This window comes from Amblyraja radiata, chromosome 5 (assembly GCF_010909765.2).
Source record: "Amblyraja radiata isolate CabotCenter1 chromosome 5, sAmbRad1.1.pri, whole genome shotgun sequence".
NCBI lineage: Eukaryota > Metazoa > Chordata > Chondrichthyes > Rajiformes > Rajidae > Amblyraja > Amblyraja radiata.
Window position 1 is genome coordinate 85516228 of NC_045960.1, and position 18463 is coordinate 85534690.

The 18463-nt window shown below is 41.4% G+C and overlaps 1 protein-coding gene across 1 annotated transcript in view; it reads right to left on the minus strand.

The window, feature by feature from the left end:
- colec11 (collectin subfamily member 11) overlaps positions 1-15973 on the minus strand; it is a 42045-nt gene extending 26072 nt beyond the window's left edge. Inside the window, exon 1 of the mRNA XM_033021660.1 lies at positions 15953-15973. The gene's annotated coding sequence lies outside the window, so the exon portion shown is untranslated. The remainder of the gene's footprint in view (positions 1-15952) is intronic.
- Between the last annotated feature and the right edge of the window lie 2490 nt (positions 15974-18463).

Here is an 18463-nt window from a genome sequence, read left to right on the forward strand (position 1 = left end):
ATTGAAGCAACTCACATACTCAGGAGAGTGTGAGACAGGTGAAATAACTCTGAGCACCATTACAACTAATCAATGAGCAGTCGCCATGGAAACTAAAAACTCTCTATATCAAAGCACAGCTTCCACATACGTTCATCTACAATACTCCTAATTGCCTACCTGCGCTGAGGCCATGCATGGGAAAATTGACTGCCTTTTTTTGTTCCTTAGCTAAATCTGAGAGTCTTCATTATCTTACTGTGCTTCTTTGATAGCCCTTCTCCACAATGGATGTCCACATACAGACAAATTGTCAGAAGTTACTCTCTTTGGAACACATCCACTATTATGTTCCAAATGTGAATGATTTAAACATTAAACATTTATGTTATGTCAGTAAATACTTTGATTTTGTGTGTGTGACTTAACTACATATTTTAAATGTTTTTTAAATGTAAATTATATGTCGGCAAGAGAATAAAATCAATAAATCAGCAGTATTGACAATGGACACTTAACTTGCCACTTCCGAATGTTATAATTCAAGAACTATCTATCTTCCATTGGTCTTTAAGGGTACCCTATCAACAAGATAAGTAAATTTGACATTCCCCAACCTTTTGCAAAATCCCAGACTGTGCTCACTCAAGCTTTCCCAACCAGAAAAATTTAACCACTTAACCAGAAAGCACCACTAACCACTTACTTAACCAGAAAACACCACAACCTTTCTTCATGTATTAAGCCAGGAAGAGAGCCAGCATTAAGCCAGGAAGATTGTGGACCTATCTTCCAGTCAACTCTTGCTCCTCAATTCTGACTTCTTATCATTCTCTACCCAAGAGGGAGGGCATTTTTGCTCAGTCATTGAATATATTCAAGGATTGGATGAGGTGATTTTTGGACAAGGGTGGCCTCACAGCTCCAGTGACACAAGTTCAAAGCTCATCTCCAGTGCTATGGTAGGTATGTTGCAAAGCCTACCTGAAGGGTCGCTGAAAATCTGTCCCAGCCCGTGTGCGCGATTTTGGCGCCGTTTAGAGGGGGCGGGTTTAAAACGCGATTTTCTCTAGGCTGTTCAAATCGAGGATGTTCAGCCTAGTTAATTATTAACGAAAAATCGCTGAAAGACCCCGTCGCAAAAGCTATTATTAGTTTTAAAGGCCTCGTAAAATAGTTATAGTAGTTTAAAAATCAACCTCTAAACCTGCGAACACCAGCAACCGCAGGGTCTCATAAAGCAGTCAACTGAAGGAAGGCTGTATATTTTTACATTAAAAAGGGCTTCTAAAGATCCCTTTATACAAAGTTTAATATTGCGAGTAGCTCATTTTGGGCGCATTATATCCCGCAGTATTTTTCTGGGCATTTGGGGCACAAATCTACCGCAATGTGAACGTTCTAAACCAGCGCGTTCCACAGGGACCCACTGGAAAGCTGATTTAAATGGGCATTTATTTACAGCAATTAAACACTAAATTCCTTCCATTTGGTCTATAAATTAATGTAAATGAGATTTAAAAATCATGTTTTATTGTGAATTATTTGTGAATATTATTTGGACATTTAGGCTATTTAAAAATGTTAATCATTTATTAAGAAATGGATAGATGTTTAGATCTAGTAATTGAAGTCTGAAATTAGCTACAATTAGGTAACTAACTAATTATATGCTTTAATTTCAGGTCATCCAAGTAAGATTATTTTATATTTGTTTCAGAATGCTTCAATCTATGATAACTGAAAATTTCATTCAGTTCTCTTAATTTTTAAGAAAGTTATGGGCTTTTGACTGTTCACGATCACAGCTTTTTTGTTATGTCCATAGAAAATCAATAGGGAACAAGATGCTCATTTCCCAGTATGAAAATGGCCATAACTTTTTAAATACTTGAGATATGAAAGTGAATTAGGTGTCAAATTAAACTTATGTTTATGCTTTATCTGATGGGATAAATTGCAGATTTGATTTTTTAAATCTCAAAATTTTGTAACATTGCTACTATGTGCGTGGAGTTTGAACATTTTCCCTGTGACTTCATGGGCTTCCCCTGGGTGTTCTATTTTTATCCCACTTACCAAAAGACATGAGGGCTGGTAGATTAACTGCCTACTGCAAATTGCCACGAACGTGATAGAACCTAAAAGGAATTGATGGGAATGTAGGAAGTACAAAATGGGATTGGTGTAGATGGCGCATGGTTTTCAGCACAAACTAGATGGACACTACAAAACAGGCACTCAGCCCGATGAATCCACGTCGACCACCAACCACCTATCTACATTTACCATACAGTAATTTTTTTCTTTAATTCTCTCGAATTCCCACCAACTCCCCCCAGATACTACCTCTCGCCCACACTCTAGGGTCAATTTACAGAGACTAATTATCTGACAAGCCAATGTTAATATTGGCCAAATTAAAGGCACTATAAAATGGAGAATCCCTGCACTTGTCAGAATTGCTTAACCCTCGTCAGCTGAACTTTACAGGCTTTGATTGGCACCAGCCAGTCTAGGCTCAGACTGGTATGCAGGATGGGGAGGGGTCCAGGTGTTTCTCTTAAATTGATAAAATGTAGACCAATTTTGCAAACGAACTTCAAATGCATCATTTCAACTGGATCGCCACAAAAGCATTGTAATTAGTTTAACTAATGTTGCGAGACGATCATCCTGTTAATCGATGATTGGTCGAACTGTTGAGCCTTGGAGAAACTGTTTGAATCTCAGGACACATGTTTCAATGTTTATTCTTGTTTGCTTCCTTCTATAACTTTCTCTCAAATACAATGTATTAGCCACTGGATTATTGGGTTAGGGAAATGTCTGTCATGTATGGGGTTAATCCATATCTGTTATTGTATTGTAAAGAGACCACCCCCATGTGGTTCGGCCCCTCGAGGCCCGTGGACTTATAAAAGTCCGCTACCACAAGGTCCTGTGTCGATCTTCTGGGAGAGCACTTAGGACTGCGTGTCTCTGTTTGAATGAGGCCAAGAAGGCTTGATCAGGTAGATAAGAGGATCAAACCCGCGGTGGTTAGGTACAGTAGTTGGAACTGTAATTGTGTTTTGTCAAAATAAAGTTTAGATGCACCCCTTTGGGTTGGGGACCCATAAAATAGGGCGTGGAGTGGCCCAAAACTTGGTCGTAGTTGGCAGACTGCAGCTGCTTTAACGAGAGACTGATGCACTTCATTGGGCGAGGGGTGGCCCACTGTCCAGATTTGGTGTCCAATTGGTGGGGTATTCAAACACGGGTCTGGCCTACGTATTGATCTTTCTTTGCCGGGAGCGCTGATTGGAAAGGTGCGTTCTGAAAATCGGCATCGACTGCCAGCGCGAAGAGGCTAGGCGCTGAACCCTCAGTGCCCAGCAGAGAGGGGTGTCTGCGTGAAGATATCTGAGTCCCTCCCTGGAGTGATGGACGAGGAATCTCGTAAAGATACTGGGCTCGGTGGCTAGAGTATAGATTGGCTGAGAATACGCTAGTCCATTCGAGATTTCATTGGGCAATTTAGTTTGAATTAGAGAGCCCGCGTATGTGGAGTGGTACGCACCAAAACTAGGGGTCTAAGAACGAGTCTAGATTTGCAGAATCAAATTTCCAAATACAGAATTTCACATTGAAGTTCTGCCCATACGGTAGAATTCAAATTCTGTGTAGATAGAACTTCGGAGTTTGTGCATATTCATGATCGATTCCAAATAGCGGCTGATCAACAGTGAATAATAACTGATCGATTGTTGATTAGTACCTGATAGCGAAGAGTAAAAGGGCTTTCTCACGGTGCGACCTGAAGCAAGACTTAACAAGAGTTTAACATCGTGGGAACCTTCTGCGATAGCAGTACGGCATTCGTGGACCACCGAGGACCTCCGTGGCGCTAACGGCAGGTAGTCGTGTAACTTTGTAAGGTCGGGAGAAAATTCAAACATTTTTGAATTTCTCCAAGAGTGACTTGAGCAGCGTTGCAACATTGTATGAACGCAGATGCCAGTGCGATATCCGTGCGATATCCGTAATGACTCTTGCGGGTACCGTGGGAACTCCTGCGAACGGTAAACCCGGAAGTTTGACAGAGGGGACATAAGGTGAGTAAAAAAGGTGGTCTCAATATCGCCAATGGACCATGTGTCCATCGAGGACGTCCCACCTAATTGTCATTGTTTGATAATCTTTTTCACAGTAAGACTTGCAGAGATGCCTCTCAGAAAAGCGCAAAGAAAGGGGTCAAAGAAAGTCAGAAAGTTTTTAGCCATGCAGGTAAATGAGGAGGAGACTCAGCAAGAGAGACAGGTGGAGAGGCAAGAGGAGATGCCAGAGATACCACTGCCTGTGGGCTCCTTGGAGCAGGGAGAGGGTGATCAAGGTGGATTTGAGATTGCCTCCCCAGTAGCTGTTGCCTCCCCAATAGCCTCAGCAGACGATAACATAAAGGGAAGATGGCAGAAGGTAAGGCCATATAACTTCAACAGGGAACAAGAGGGGGAACTGGTGGAGTGGTACCAATGCAATGAGATTCTCTATGACAAATCCAGAGAGGATTATAGAAATAGGGAGAGAAAGCGCAACCTGCTGGAGACGAAGGCTGCGGAGTATCCCGGGTGCTCATGTGAGTGGTGATGTGATGCTCATGTTGGTGGCTCCACATTTTATTATATCCTGAAGTGTGATAAAGCTTTTACCTCAGCATTTTGATTGTCATTGCTTGTTTACCTCACTGCTAAATAAATTAATTTTTTACTATCAGCTTGATGTCTGCAAATCGTCATTAATACATCACTACAAGATGAATGTCTCTAATGTTATAATCCCTCTCATGCTGAAACACAAAATACCTTAATGGAGGTGATATAATCACATTTTCACTCATTTACATTTTTGAGTGTGCAGGACCCTGAAATGTTCAGCTATTTAAACGTGTTCTTCACCTCTTGGTAGAAAATGAAATAAGACAATCAGCACGGTAAATGTGATACAAAGTCTTTATTCCTATTTGACAATATAAGAAGACGAATTCTGTCACATAGTGAGAGGAGATGCATCACACAAAACATTTGTCTGTAAAAGGGCCTCGCAAACACGAAATACAACAAATGAGGCACGCGAGATTATTTAAAACACATTATATCCATCAACCTCCGCTACAAGCGTGAACTCAGGCATTTAAAGGGACAATGCAATGTTCTAAACGGCAGGTTTTGCGGACGAACATCTTATAGGAAGCACTTTTCAGAGGACAACACTAGGAAGTCAGCTTATAACATGCAGTAGTGTTCCTGTGGTCGGCTACCCATCAATATAGCTGTCCTGTCATGGCACACTCCCCAATTGTGAATTGTAGTAAGCGCAGAGATGGTCTCTTTGCTCTTTCACACTGGATGTGCCCGAGTTACCTTTCAAACGCTGCAGTGAGACCATTTTCAACTTGTTCGCACCACTTCTCCAAGCACCTAGTGTTACTTCCCCTGTGTCACTGTCCACTATGTCACCGTCCTGGATGGATGTTGCTGATCCAGCAGCTGCACCTCTCATTCGGATCAGGTTGTGCAGAACACATGCTGCATATACTATACTCTCCACATTCTTGGGCCTCTGCTCCATTGTCTTGAGCAAGCATCTAAATCTGTTTGCCAAGATGCCAAAATAATTTTCTACTACCCTCCTGGCCCTTGATAGCCTGTAATTGAAGATCCTCTGTTCCCTAGTTAGATTCCTCTGTGGATATGGCTTCATAATCCACATCCGTAGTGCAAAGGCTTCATCAGCAACCATCGCATATGGGATGTCCGGGCTGTCATCTCCTGGCAGAGGTTCTGGATCAGGCATGCCTGCTGTTCCACCTTCCATTTTATTTCCAAGCCTGGTTTCTTTCCAAATCCGGCCATCACCAACACTTCCAGGTGTGCCCACATCCACATACAGGAAGTTGTAGTTATAATCAACCACCGCCATGAGTACAATTGAGTGGAATTTCTTGTAATTGAAATAATTTGAGCCACCTCCGGGTGGTTTACGAATTGCCACATGCTTGCCATCCAAAGCCCCACATGTGTGAGCAAAGTTCCACCTGTTTTCAAACCCCAGTGCAACTCTCTTCCACGCATCTGGTGTACTGGGGCATTCCATCACTTCAGCTGAATAAAATTGGATGAACGCCTCACAGGTTTCTCGGACAATACCACAGATGCTGTTGGTGGCGACAAGAAAGTTGTAAGACAAATTCTTTTATAAGAATCGCCTGAGGCCAAGTAGCGGAGGGTGATTGCTATGCGCAACCCTGGTTCCAGTGCCTTTCTCATTACAGTGTCAGTCTTCTTCAGCAGAGGCCCCAAATTATTCTTTAACTCATTAAAGAGCTCGGGTGAAATTCTGACAAAGTTTTTGAATGCACTTTTATCCTCTTCGCACAGCACGTTAAGCAGTTGCTCATATTGTCCAAATTGAGGTCTCCGTTGAAACATGGGCTTAACCCAGTGAGACTTCCTCTTAATTCTCTTTTTAATTAATCTCACCCTTCTGCCTTCACGCAAGCGTTTTCGATGCACATGTTGCGCTAATGCATACAGCGCGTCAATGAAAATAACAACCAGCCTGTACTCGAACCAACTTTGTATAGGCATGTCTGCAAATGAGCCAATTCTACGAACGGAGGATATTTATATAGTGTGTGAAAAAAAGTGACATCATTTGTGCTACGTGATTAACTACACTACAGTTCACGATGTTCATTCACGATTAACGGGAAAGATCGAGAGACGGACAAGTCACTCGCACAAATGACAGAATTGCCGAGTACCGTGGGAACTCTTTATCTACCCCCCGTTATATCGTGCGGAACTCGTGCTGGACCACGACCACTTCACTCTTGTGACATCTTGCGTCAGGTCGCACCGTGAGAACCAGCCATTACTGAGAGACGGGAACCCGATTTACTTGGTGAAAAGTAATCCGAATGCGAAGGGTACCCCTAATTCTGTAGAACTTAGAGAGGAGGGATAGAGGTCCCCCTGTAGAAGTTCAGTCTTAGCGTGAGGATAGTAACATTCGGGAGGAAAAGTAGTCATTTAAAGAGTAGTACCCCTCAATAAAGAGTAATCTAAGAAGGGGAAAATCTTCGGTATCAGAGGGAGAGGTTCACTGTTTGATAACAGCATGACGCGGCATTGAGATCGAGTGTTTGTAAACTGCGCTAGCGTGTTAAATTATTATAGTAAATTGTAAGAAATACAGCATTGTCTTTTTTTTGCATCTTTATCGGATCTGAATTATATAAATACTTTGCGTATGTAAATAGATTTAGAGTGTATTAAGATTTAGAAAGTTAAGATTTAGAGTGCGTTAAGTTCGCAGACCACCAATTGTATTGCTGCTTGTGTGAGTGTTCAAGGATTTTTGGTTGTTAGATAATTGAAGTAAAAGTGTGTTTGAATTAAATATTTGTAATTGTTTAGATTGTAGTATTGTGAGAATCCAATTTGTGGTGGTTTGATCAGTTTTATACTCTTTCGATCACTATGTCAGGGGAGGAGACGCTCCGCTGACCGATTGTGCCATGGGGAGGATTTATTAGAGTGTAATTTACCATTGTAATAAGTGGATGTTTGTGATTTATGCAGGAGTGTGGTTAGGTATACTTTTAATAAGTGGAAATAATTTCCTTTTTGTGTTCAATTTTGATTATGTGTTTGGAGTTCATTTGCATGTGTTTAGATTAAGGTCGGGGATAGGAAATGGGCTGCGAGAACGTGTGTGATCGTAGTTGGTTGTTTCCTGGAGCATTTTGATTTGAATATTGCTTAAAACGACTTTGGTAACTTCGAAATTAGAAAGGGAAATTGTTAAGAGGTGCGAGTAGTTTGAAAGTTGCTTCCATATCCAATAGAATGAGGAACGATGCAAATAAAGATACATCCGCTGACTCGGAAAGTCCTTTGCAAGAAATATGCAGTGAATTTCCACAAGGGCCCCTGCTTTTCTCACTGTACTTACTTCCTCTGGGTTCCATTCTTAGAAAGCATGGCATCTCTTTTCATTGTTATGCTGATGATAGCCAAATATATATGCCGCTGAGGAAGGAAGATGCTTTCTCTGTCAAATCACTTCTGTTATGTCTTGATGACATTAAATCCTGGATGGCCCTAAACTTTCTAGGTTTTAATGAAAAGAAGACAGAGGTGATAGTGTTTGGTCCCAATGGCTGCCGTGAACCTCCCCCTGTTGACTTGGGTCCCTTGGCACTGTGTGTGAAGCCAACAGTTTTGAACTTGGGTTTTAGGATGGACAGTGATTTTAAATTAGATCATCAAATAGGCGCGGTAGTTAAGTCCAGCTTCTTTCATTTAAGGCAGCTGGCAAAGGTGAAGCCCATTCTTGAGCGGCAGCATTTTGAAACAGTAATCCATGCCTTCATTACATCTAGGCTGGATTACTGTAACACACTCTATTTTGGAGTTACTCGATCTTCACTGGCTCGTCTCCAGTTGGTTCAGAAAGCTGCTGCTCGTCTCTTAACTGGAACACGTAAGAGGGAGCACATAACGCCTATTCTGGCCTCCCTCCACTGGCTGCCGGTGTACTTTCGAGTTCATTTTAAGATTCTTCTATTCGTTTTTAAATCTTTAAATGGTCTCGCCCCGCCTTACCTCTCTGAGCTGCTTCATCCCTACGCTCCTGCCCGGTGCCTCAGGTCAGCTGATCAGCTGCTCCTGGAGGTACCGAGGTCTAAGCGGAAGCTCAGAGGGGATAGAGCCTTCTCTGTTGCTGCTCCGACATTATGGAACACTCTGCCGTTGCACATCAGACAGGCCCCCTCACTGTCCATCTTCAAAACCAGTCTTAAAACCCTTTCTATTCCTTGGCTTTTGACCCTGCATGAGACTTTGCTCCTGTTTTAGTGTTTTTAATGTTTTTTATTGTTTTTACTCTCTTTTAATGTTTTTATTGTCTTGTAATAATTTTTTGTTCATGATTAGTCATGTACAGCACTTTGTTGCAACAGTGGTTGTTTTTAAAGTGCTCTATAAATAAAGTTATTATTATTATTAAAAAGCTAACAGATTGAGAATTCTTTCAGGATCATTAAAGAGAGAATTAGGGAGTGAATTATGACCCAGAGGGGGCATAGATACAATAAAGGGATTGAAATACATTGAGCAGATTATATGGCAATGCAGCGATAATACAGAGGCGAAGGAACTTATTGAATTGTGGAGAAATTATTATGAGAAAGCGAGTTGAGCGGAGGAAAGAATGGCAAGTTGGAAGGAAGCAACTCGGGAAGCAAGCGGGGGCTAAAATTAGAAGACACTGAAACATTTGAACCTCCACGTAGCCTAAGGGAAGAGCCTGAGAGTATTAAAGATAAAGGGAGAAGGAAATCTTTCACAGAAAGGCTGTCATCCATAAGTTTTAAGCGTGAGGATCCGATGGTTAGCACTGATTACGAGGGGGATGACGATGATTATTTAGAAGATTGGGAGAGTGTTAGAATTAGGAATTCACGTCCACCACCTTATTCCTCTTACGATCCCAATACCTTAGATGCACATCGCGGAGCTCGTGACGGAATAGACAATCAAATTCCAGGGCACAAACTCCCTTAAACCCGACCGCTCCGCCCATTACAGACAGTCCTAGAGTTCATGGTACCAGAAGCCAGACTAGAAAAAGAATTAAATTAGTTAAGGAGAAAGAAGACCATACCCCTAGACAAATTGAACGAGCAGTTAAAGAAGGAAATAAATCATTTAGAAAGTACGGTGATGGGGAAGATACATCTGGGGGTGAGACAACAATTGAAGAAGCTGTGGTAGATCCTGAAGCTAAACAAACAACCCTTAGGCAGTTCCCTGAACGGGAAATACCTAATCCTTCTTTTGATCCAACCAATGCAGTGAGTGCAAATAATCCCCATACAATTAGAGTCTATTCCCCATGGAAGCCTATGGATGATGGCTATTGTACAGTCAAATACCCGATTGTAGAAAATCACCCGTTTCTTTTGTGGATCACTTAAGAACTACAATGCATGTTTATCACGCCGATTCCTGGGATTTATGGGCGGTGATCCAACAAATAATTACCCCAAGTGAGCCACCAGATTCCTAACAAATTTAAGGCATCCGTTGCATGAAGCTCTTGCAAATATAATAGCGGACAATGGTGCAAGGGAGGAAACTGTAATAACAACCCTTGCAAACACCCTTAAAAAAATCGATTTGGCCAGAATATTAGATGTAAGACCAAAAAGGGGAGAAGCAGCAGATGAATTTTTAGAGCGATTCTCTGAATTATATATGGACCAATCGGGTGACTTAAATTACAGAAATTGAGCAAATACCCCTCAATATTGTGCCATCTTACTGAATTGCCTCCCCACCAACGTAGCAGAAGCCACTAAGACTAATAACATGGACTGGACAGAAAATAGTGCCAGTCAAATTGGCTAGGGCTGTAAGATATCATTGGAAGGACATAAAGAAGCAGGATTGCCCACCTGCACTAAAACCAAAAACTGAATACGTGATCAGTAGAGCCAGGCTTTTGCCATAAATGCCATGTGCCTTTTTTTGATGATTTCACCAGGATAATGCCTTTTTCACGATCGAGTGCCTAAATCAGCCTTTTTTATTTGCCATTTTGCTAAAAGGTCGTGCTATTTTCTCTAGTTGTACTGTGATTACAATGACGTTTTCTATGTTGATGCTGGAATTCCACTGTGGAAATTGGAAAATAAATCTCTCAGAGGCTTCAACATTGTTGTGCAGAACATTAGCGATGAAGTTGCATGCAACAAAATATGGATCCCAATAGGCGAGACAACTGATGCTGTGGGGAGATATGTTGCCAATGTGGTCATCAGTACACTGGAGGCAGGTCAACCGTCAAAGGAGTATTTGTTGCTCTATTGCTCAGTTGTTTACATCTTCACTTGTTGTACTTTGGCCAGAAGGTATAACACACGAGAATGTACTTCTGTTTGTGACTTAAAATTTTATTTCCCAAAATGTTGCATTTGACATGGTTAGCTCAAGGACTTCATAGAATTGGCAAGCACCGACGTAGCCTGTTTCCAAATGTCGATCGCCTAGTTTCCAATTCAAGAAAATCTTCCTCAAAGTACCGTCATGTGTGAAGTTGTTCAAGGAAATGGTACCCAAGATTCCGCTACCTCCCCATCCCATTTTGACTAGGTGGCTCTCTACTGTACTCTACTATGCTGGAAATTTTGCAAAGATAAAATAAATCATCAACTGTTTTGAAGAAGAAGAATCTGCTGCAGTCAGGATCGTCAGTGAAATCATGCAGAAAAAGTCCCTCCACTGCAATCTTGTGTTTATTGCTTCCAATTTTGCAAACTTCCCACAAGCTATCATTTCTATTGAGAAATGTGGTGAAACATTAGTGAAGAACTTGCAGGTTTTAAGCAAAGCAACTGACGATATTTGTAAAGTTCGTGGCGATGTAGGTAAAGGAATACAGGGAAAACGTGAGAGCGTGATTTTAGCTAACAAAGATTTTGAAGAAATACAAAACGTAGCTAAACTTCTCAAAGGTAGTTGTAATGCACAAGATATCGATATGAATATAGAGTCTGTAGCTTGTTTCAGGTATGCACCAGTGACCTCAGCTGGGGTAGAAATAAGTTTCTCACAACTGAAGCATATTCTGTCTGAGACTGCATAGTTTAACACCAGATACTTTGGAAAAAAAATGCTAGTAATTATGTGCAACCAGGCAACTTTGGTCATTTAATGTAGTTTAGCTTATATTATTATTTTTAACCATATTTTGGTGGTGGAAATAAATGCTTTTTTATGCCTTTTTTTGGTCAATAAATGCCCTTTCGTACCTTTTTTGAAATTTTATTATGCCTTTTTGCCTGCCTATTTCAGTTTTTTAGTGCCTAAACATCCTGGCTCTATTCATCATTGTAAAAGTATTAATGAAGGTATCAGTAGTTAACTTGTTTCCTCACAGATTTTCTTAGGAATTCTCCACTCTATTACGAATCAAGGACCAATGAACTATCAAGATTGTTGATGGGATTCGCGCCTACGAAAACTCGGGAGGTGAAGACTCATCAGACAGAAATCAAGGAGCTACGCCCACGAAATCCCGGGAAGCTCGATGAAATTCTGAGAAGCTACATCAACATCTTCTTGTTAGAACATTGCTAAAGTATAGCAGTCATCATTGTATTTTGGAGTTTATGATGAGGGTTATCATGAATGATAAAACGGGGGAATGTTAATATTAGCCAAATTAAATACACTATAAAATGGAGGATCCCTGCACTTGTCAGAATTGCTTAACCCTTGTCAGCTGAACTTTACAGCCTTTGATTGGCACCAGCCAGTCTAGGCTCAGACTGGTATGCAGGATGGTGAGGGGTCCAGGTGTTCTCCCTGTTTCTCTTAAATTGATAAAATGTATAGCAATTTTGCAAACAAACTTTAAATGCATCATTTCAATTGGATCGCTGCAAAAGCATTGTAAATAGTATAAATAATGTTGCGAGACGATCATAGAGATAGATGCGCAAGTGCTTGACTCAGTGATTTTTGACTGAAGCAAGACTGGGGGGGGAAGCTTAGAACGAGCAATTTGCACCTACATGTCTTTGGGATGTGATAGAAAACTTAAGCACCCAGGGAAAATCCATGTGCTCACAGGGAGAACATGCAAACTCCAGTGCCTAAAGTTGGGATTGAACCTTGGTCTCTGGTGCAGTGAGGCAATGGCTCTACACATGACGAGAATTTATGACGAGAGGATAAAAATAAAAGACAGAAAAATAATACTGAACGGCAAGTTTGAGTGTTACCTTTTTAAAAAAAAAGTTCATTCAAGGGAGGTGGGCTTCATAGGTTAGCATTTAATTGCCCACTTCTAATTGCCCTTAAGTGGTGGTGAACTGCCTTCTTGCACGACTGCAGGCCTAGAGATGTGGTTATACCCAGCAAGCTGTTAGGGAGAGAATTCCATAGTTTTGACCCAGTGACGGTGAAGGAACAGCTATATATTTCCAAGTCAGGATAGTATGCAACTAAGAGGCAACTTCCAGCCACATTGTGTTCATGACTACTCCAGTTCAGCTTCTGGTTAATGACAACTCTTAGAAGGACTCAGTGATTTTTGACTGAAACCAGACTGGGAGGGAAGCTTAGAACGAACAATTTCCACCTATATGTCTTTGGGATTATTAACTGCAGATACAGGTTTACACCAAAGGTAGACACAGAAGGACATTGATAGCAGTGTATTCGGCAATGTCAATACCATTGAAAGTCAGGGATTTTCTTCGTTGGATATCTTCATTGGTTGGCACTTGTGTGACACGAATATTACTTGCAATCTATCAAATCAGCCCAGGATATTGTCCAAGTAATGTTGTATTTGGATGTGGAGTGCTTCATTATCCGAGGAGTCGCAAGTGGTGCTGAATATTATGCAATCATCAGCGAACATCCTGAGTTCTGACCTTTCATTGAAAGTAGATCATTGATGCAGCAGCTGAAGACGATTTGGCCCGAGACAGTACACTGGAGAACTCCTGCAGTGACGTCCTATAGCCGAGATGATTGATCTCCAACCATCAGCCTTTGTGCTAAGTGTGATTCCAATCAGCAGAGGGTTTCCCCCCTTGGTTCCCACCAACCCCAGTATAGTTAGAACTCTTTAATGCCACAACCTGGGCTGTGTCTCAACCCAAAGCATCATCTATTCCTTTTCTCCAGAGATGCTGCCTTACCCATAGTCTATTTTGTGTCTTTTTTCACAATGTTGGATTATACTTTGAGGAAGTTCTGGAGCACATCTTCAATACTATTGCCTGAATCTTGTTAGGGTCGAGGGCCTTTCCTTTAACCAAAAGCGTTAACTGTATTTGATATTACATGGATTGAATTAAGTTGGCTGAAGACTGGCATTTGCCATACTGGGGACCATTGGGGGAAGCCAAGATGAATCTTCCATCAGGCACATCTGGTTGAAGATACTTGCAAATGCTTCAGGTTTCTCTTGAAACTGATGCGCTGACTCTCCCATCGTTTAGAATGGAGATATTTGTGGAGCTTTCTCCAGTTTATGTGTAGAATAAATGCAGATGCAGGTTTATACCAAAGGTAGACACAAAATGCTGGAGTAACTCAGTGGGTCAGGCAGCATTTCTGGCGAGAAGGAATGGATGGCGTTTCGGGTCGAGACTGTCTCAACCCGAAACGTCACCCATTCCTTCTCTCCAGAGATGCTGCCTGTTCCGCTGAGTTACTCCAGCATTTTGTCTGTCTTCCTCCAGTTGATTGTTTACCAATCTACCATTATTTACAACTGAATGTGGCAGGATGGGATAGACTGCTGTGATTTGAGCTAAAAGCTGTATATGCATTTTGAAAGCAGCCCATGGCGCAGTAATCTGAACCAAAGAACACAGGAAGTCATCAGAAGCTACACCTGCCAGTGTCTCCCTGCAACCCCTACTGTCATAAAAAATGTGCACATCCAGAGTTAGTCTTGGCAGCCACACACTGATTCACCAATAAAGACTGCGCCACTGACCATCAAACTTGATGGTCAACTAGCGACATTTATTGTATTCTCACCAACTCCAGCTAGATTCCCATCAACTCCAGCTAGATTCCCATCAACTCCAGCTAGATTCTACCCTTCATCTATACACTAGAAATAATTTACAGTGGCCAACCAGCACATCTTTTGGATGTGGGAGGAAAGTGAAGAACCTGGAAGAAACCCACGAGGTCAGAGGGAAACAGTGCCTATAGTGTACATTCAGCACACTAGGTCAGGATGGAACGAAGCTGTGGCTCTACTAGTCGGGCCACTGGTCTGCTACCTACTTCTAACAGTCTAATGAAGAATTATATCAAGACTGATTTTTTATTGTATTTTTGCATCAATGCAAGATGGTTTTTATGCATAATGGATTTTTATGTCAGATTTCAAAATCCCAGAGCTTTTCACGGCTATTTCAATACCTTTACATGGTCACTGTTGGCTTGAAGGGAAAACTGACAAGATTAAACTGCTTACGACTTTCAGATAGAGTCATCGTAGTTACTCATCCTGACCTCACACAAGCGATTGCTAAATTAAACATCAAATGGACAGAATACATCCATTTCTAGGTCCCTGTTAACTTTGGCTAGAGGTTGTCAACGAAAAAGTGTTTAATTGTCATATGCCCCAGGAACAGAGCAATGAAATTCTTACTTGCTGCAGCTTCACAAGCACAATAATGTGAATATTGTTGCAGCATGGGACCCATACACAAATAAAAAAATTTCTTCCATCGAATGTGTCCAAAGACAGGCAGCTTGATTTGTTACTAACACCTATGAGAGAGAAGCGAGTGTTACCAAACTTCTGAATTCACTGGGGTAGAACCCTCTCCAAGACAGACGTGAAACTCACCGTTTGACCTGTTTTTACAAAATGTTAAATGGTCAGCTCGACATAGATTACAAGACCTACATCAAACCCAAACCAATTCGGAGCAGACGAGGGCATTCGATCCAATTTGAGATTCCAGCTACCAAGACAGGTATGTACAGCAATTCGTTCTTCCCCCGCACAATTAAAGCATGGAATAATCTTCACCCTACCATAGTTACCCAACCAGATGCAATTTAATTTAAGGTAGCTCTTTCTTCCCAAAAACCCTTTCTGGCTTAAGTCCTCCCTCCACCACCTCCAGTTTAAATTCCAATTTGGAATATTTTGGAGGACCAAGAAACCAAGAAGAAACCAAGAATAACTCAAATTAATATACAATACACAATAATGCACAAATCTCAGTTATACTAGGTAACCAAATAGTGCAAAACCAAACTATGTAGAGCAACCAAAACATAGTCCATAATAGATAGTTGGTGATAATAGATTGTGGTTAGGGGTTGTAAGGTTCAAGAGCCTGATAGTTGATGGGACGAAGCTGTTCATGTACCTGGAGGTTGTACATCTCAGGCTTCTGTACCTTCTTTCCAATAGTAACAGCAAAATGAGAGCACAGCCAGGGTAGTGTAGATCTTAGATGATATGAGCTGCTGGTTTGTGGCAGCACTTCCAGTAGATCCCTTCGATGGTGGGGAGATCAATACCCCTGATGGATAAGGCAATGTTCAGCACTTTCTGCCGACTCCTTCGACTCTTGGCGTTCGAGTTACAGAATCAGGCCAAAGTAATTGTATGATGGAAAAGATATGTAGGAAAAACAGAAGTCAGATAATACCCAATCTTGTCAGCAATCATCAAAAAGTCATCGGACTGGTCACAAGCCTGGCTTAACATCAATAACAGTTTCAGAAATGGGAGCGAAAGAAAAGGATTGTTAAACAATGCAAAGCATTATATTCATGTGAAATCAAAATACAGACGTGGGATCAAATCAAATACGATATACAAAATGTGAATGAGTTTCAATTGAGAATTAGGAAACGCTAATTTAGAATAATTTTAAGACAAAGTACCCATTGTTAATGTTGAAAAGTGAAGGTATGTCAGATGGGTAGATTTAATTTACCTGACAAAGGAAGTAGAAGTTCCATGTTCCATTTTACAATTATAACTCTCCCGTAGGGCCAAAACTCCTCCCATCAGCTGCAAACACAGGCAAGCATTTTATCTGCCAAAACAGCCTCCTGACTGAGCTCCTGCCAATCACATAACTTAGCTTCCAGCTACTCCAGCTTAATTCTCAGGAGAGCGAGTTGCACAATGCTCATGGGACTATACGCAGCATCTCATTTAATTCTCTTTGCTTATGTGTGGCGAGGTGTGGAGAAATGATGGGAGGCATGAAATGATCTAGCACCCCTAAAACATAGTTACCATCAGAAAGTACCAAATCACTGCACTCGCTCTCAGCTAGTAATTAAACGTATCAGTTAGCAAAAGCTACTAAAATGTCGCTGAGCGTGCATTACAATGACTTGCCACCAGAGAGCACACAAGAAGCATTACTTGCTTTTGCCTCAAATCTTTTTTAAAGGGATTTTCACACCTGAAATTTTACTTGCCATTATTTTCTTTCATCCTTTTTCTCCAGTTTAAGGGGAACTTTGACTGTAGTTCACCAATTATTTTGGCCTTAATACCCAAGCCCCCTCTTATTTTGCACCTTATTTTAAGGTGTTTACTGTTGACCAAGGCCACACAATAAATTTTCACACGACACTTTGAAGAGGAGATTCAGGATATTTAAATGCATTCTTTCCGAGAAACCCCCCCAAATGCAGCAGTAAACAAGGCCAATGGATTGTCAAATCCACTCTATGATGGATATTAAAGGTTTGAGATAGCACTCCCAAGAGCAGAGCTGTCATGAATGATGTGATTGAAAGAAAGAGTGCAGAAAATCATAAGGATGTTGTCTGGACTGGAGGGCTTGAAGTATGAGAGATTGGATAGACTCGGATTGTTCCCAGGAGCAAAGGAAGTCAAGGATGACCCGATATAAGTTTAGAAAATTGTGAGAGCCACACAGGTTAGATAATCAGTTTTTTTCCCCCCAGCTTAGAAGAATCTAAAACTAAAAGGCAAAAATAATGAGCGGGGAAAGGAGATGCGAGGGGCAGTTTCCCCCTTCCCCTCCCTCCCCCCCCCCCTCCCCCCACAACGGGGGTGCTCGGTATAAAGAATAAGCTGCATGGAAGAGGTAGATACAATTACATTGTAACGTTACATTTGGAGAAGTGTGTGGATAGGAAAGGCTCAGTGGGATTTGAGCCGAAGATAGGCGCTTATTGTTCAGTCGAATGTCTCGTTTCTGTGCTGCAGAACTGCATGAATCCATGAGTGTCTTGCGGAATAATTGGCCTTCAACCCATACCTCCAAAAAGCAATTTTTTTTTTTTTTTAAATAATGAACCATTGAGATCAGACAAATCTATGAAAGGAAAAGGTTCCATACCTGAAAGTAAGTTTCCACAAATACTGCCTGATCTGCTAATTGATTCTCAATAATTCTGGTGAGTCTACAGCACACCCTCACAAAAATCCAAACTAAATGATCATCAGTGCATTTGCCCCAATGCAGGAAGTTTCAAAAATTGGAAAAAAAGTTATCATTCAATGTCTGCATCACTAGTGCCATGATAGGCACTGGTGGCATCTGGGCTGATTACCAACAAATCCATTCTATTATCTCCATTAACCTGACCTCAAAACATCAGCATGAATAGAGGCGTTGCCCAAGATAACCAAAAAATGGTAGTTCTAAACAGCATTCCACTAGATCAATGTTGAATCCCAGCGGTGCTCTCGAGTCCACCATAATTACTACATGGGAAAAGACTCTCCTTTGTTCCAAGAATATCCAAGAAAGGTTTGATGCGAATGACCAGGAGATTGAAGAGTGAATGAACTGCAAACGTAAACTGCTCCATGGAACAGAACCAACTCTAAAGGCACCTGAAGCAGAGGTGCAGCACGAGGCTTGTAATTTCAATAGATGCTA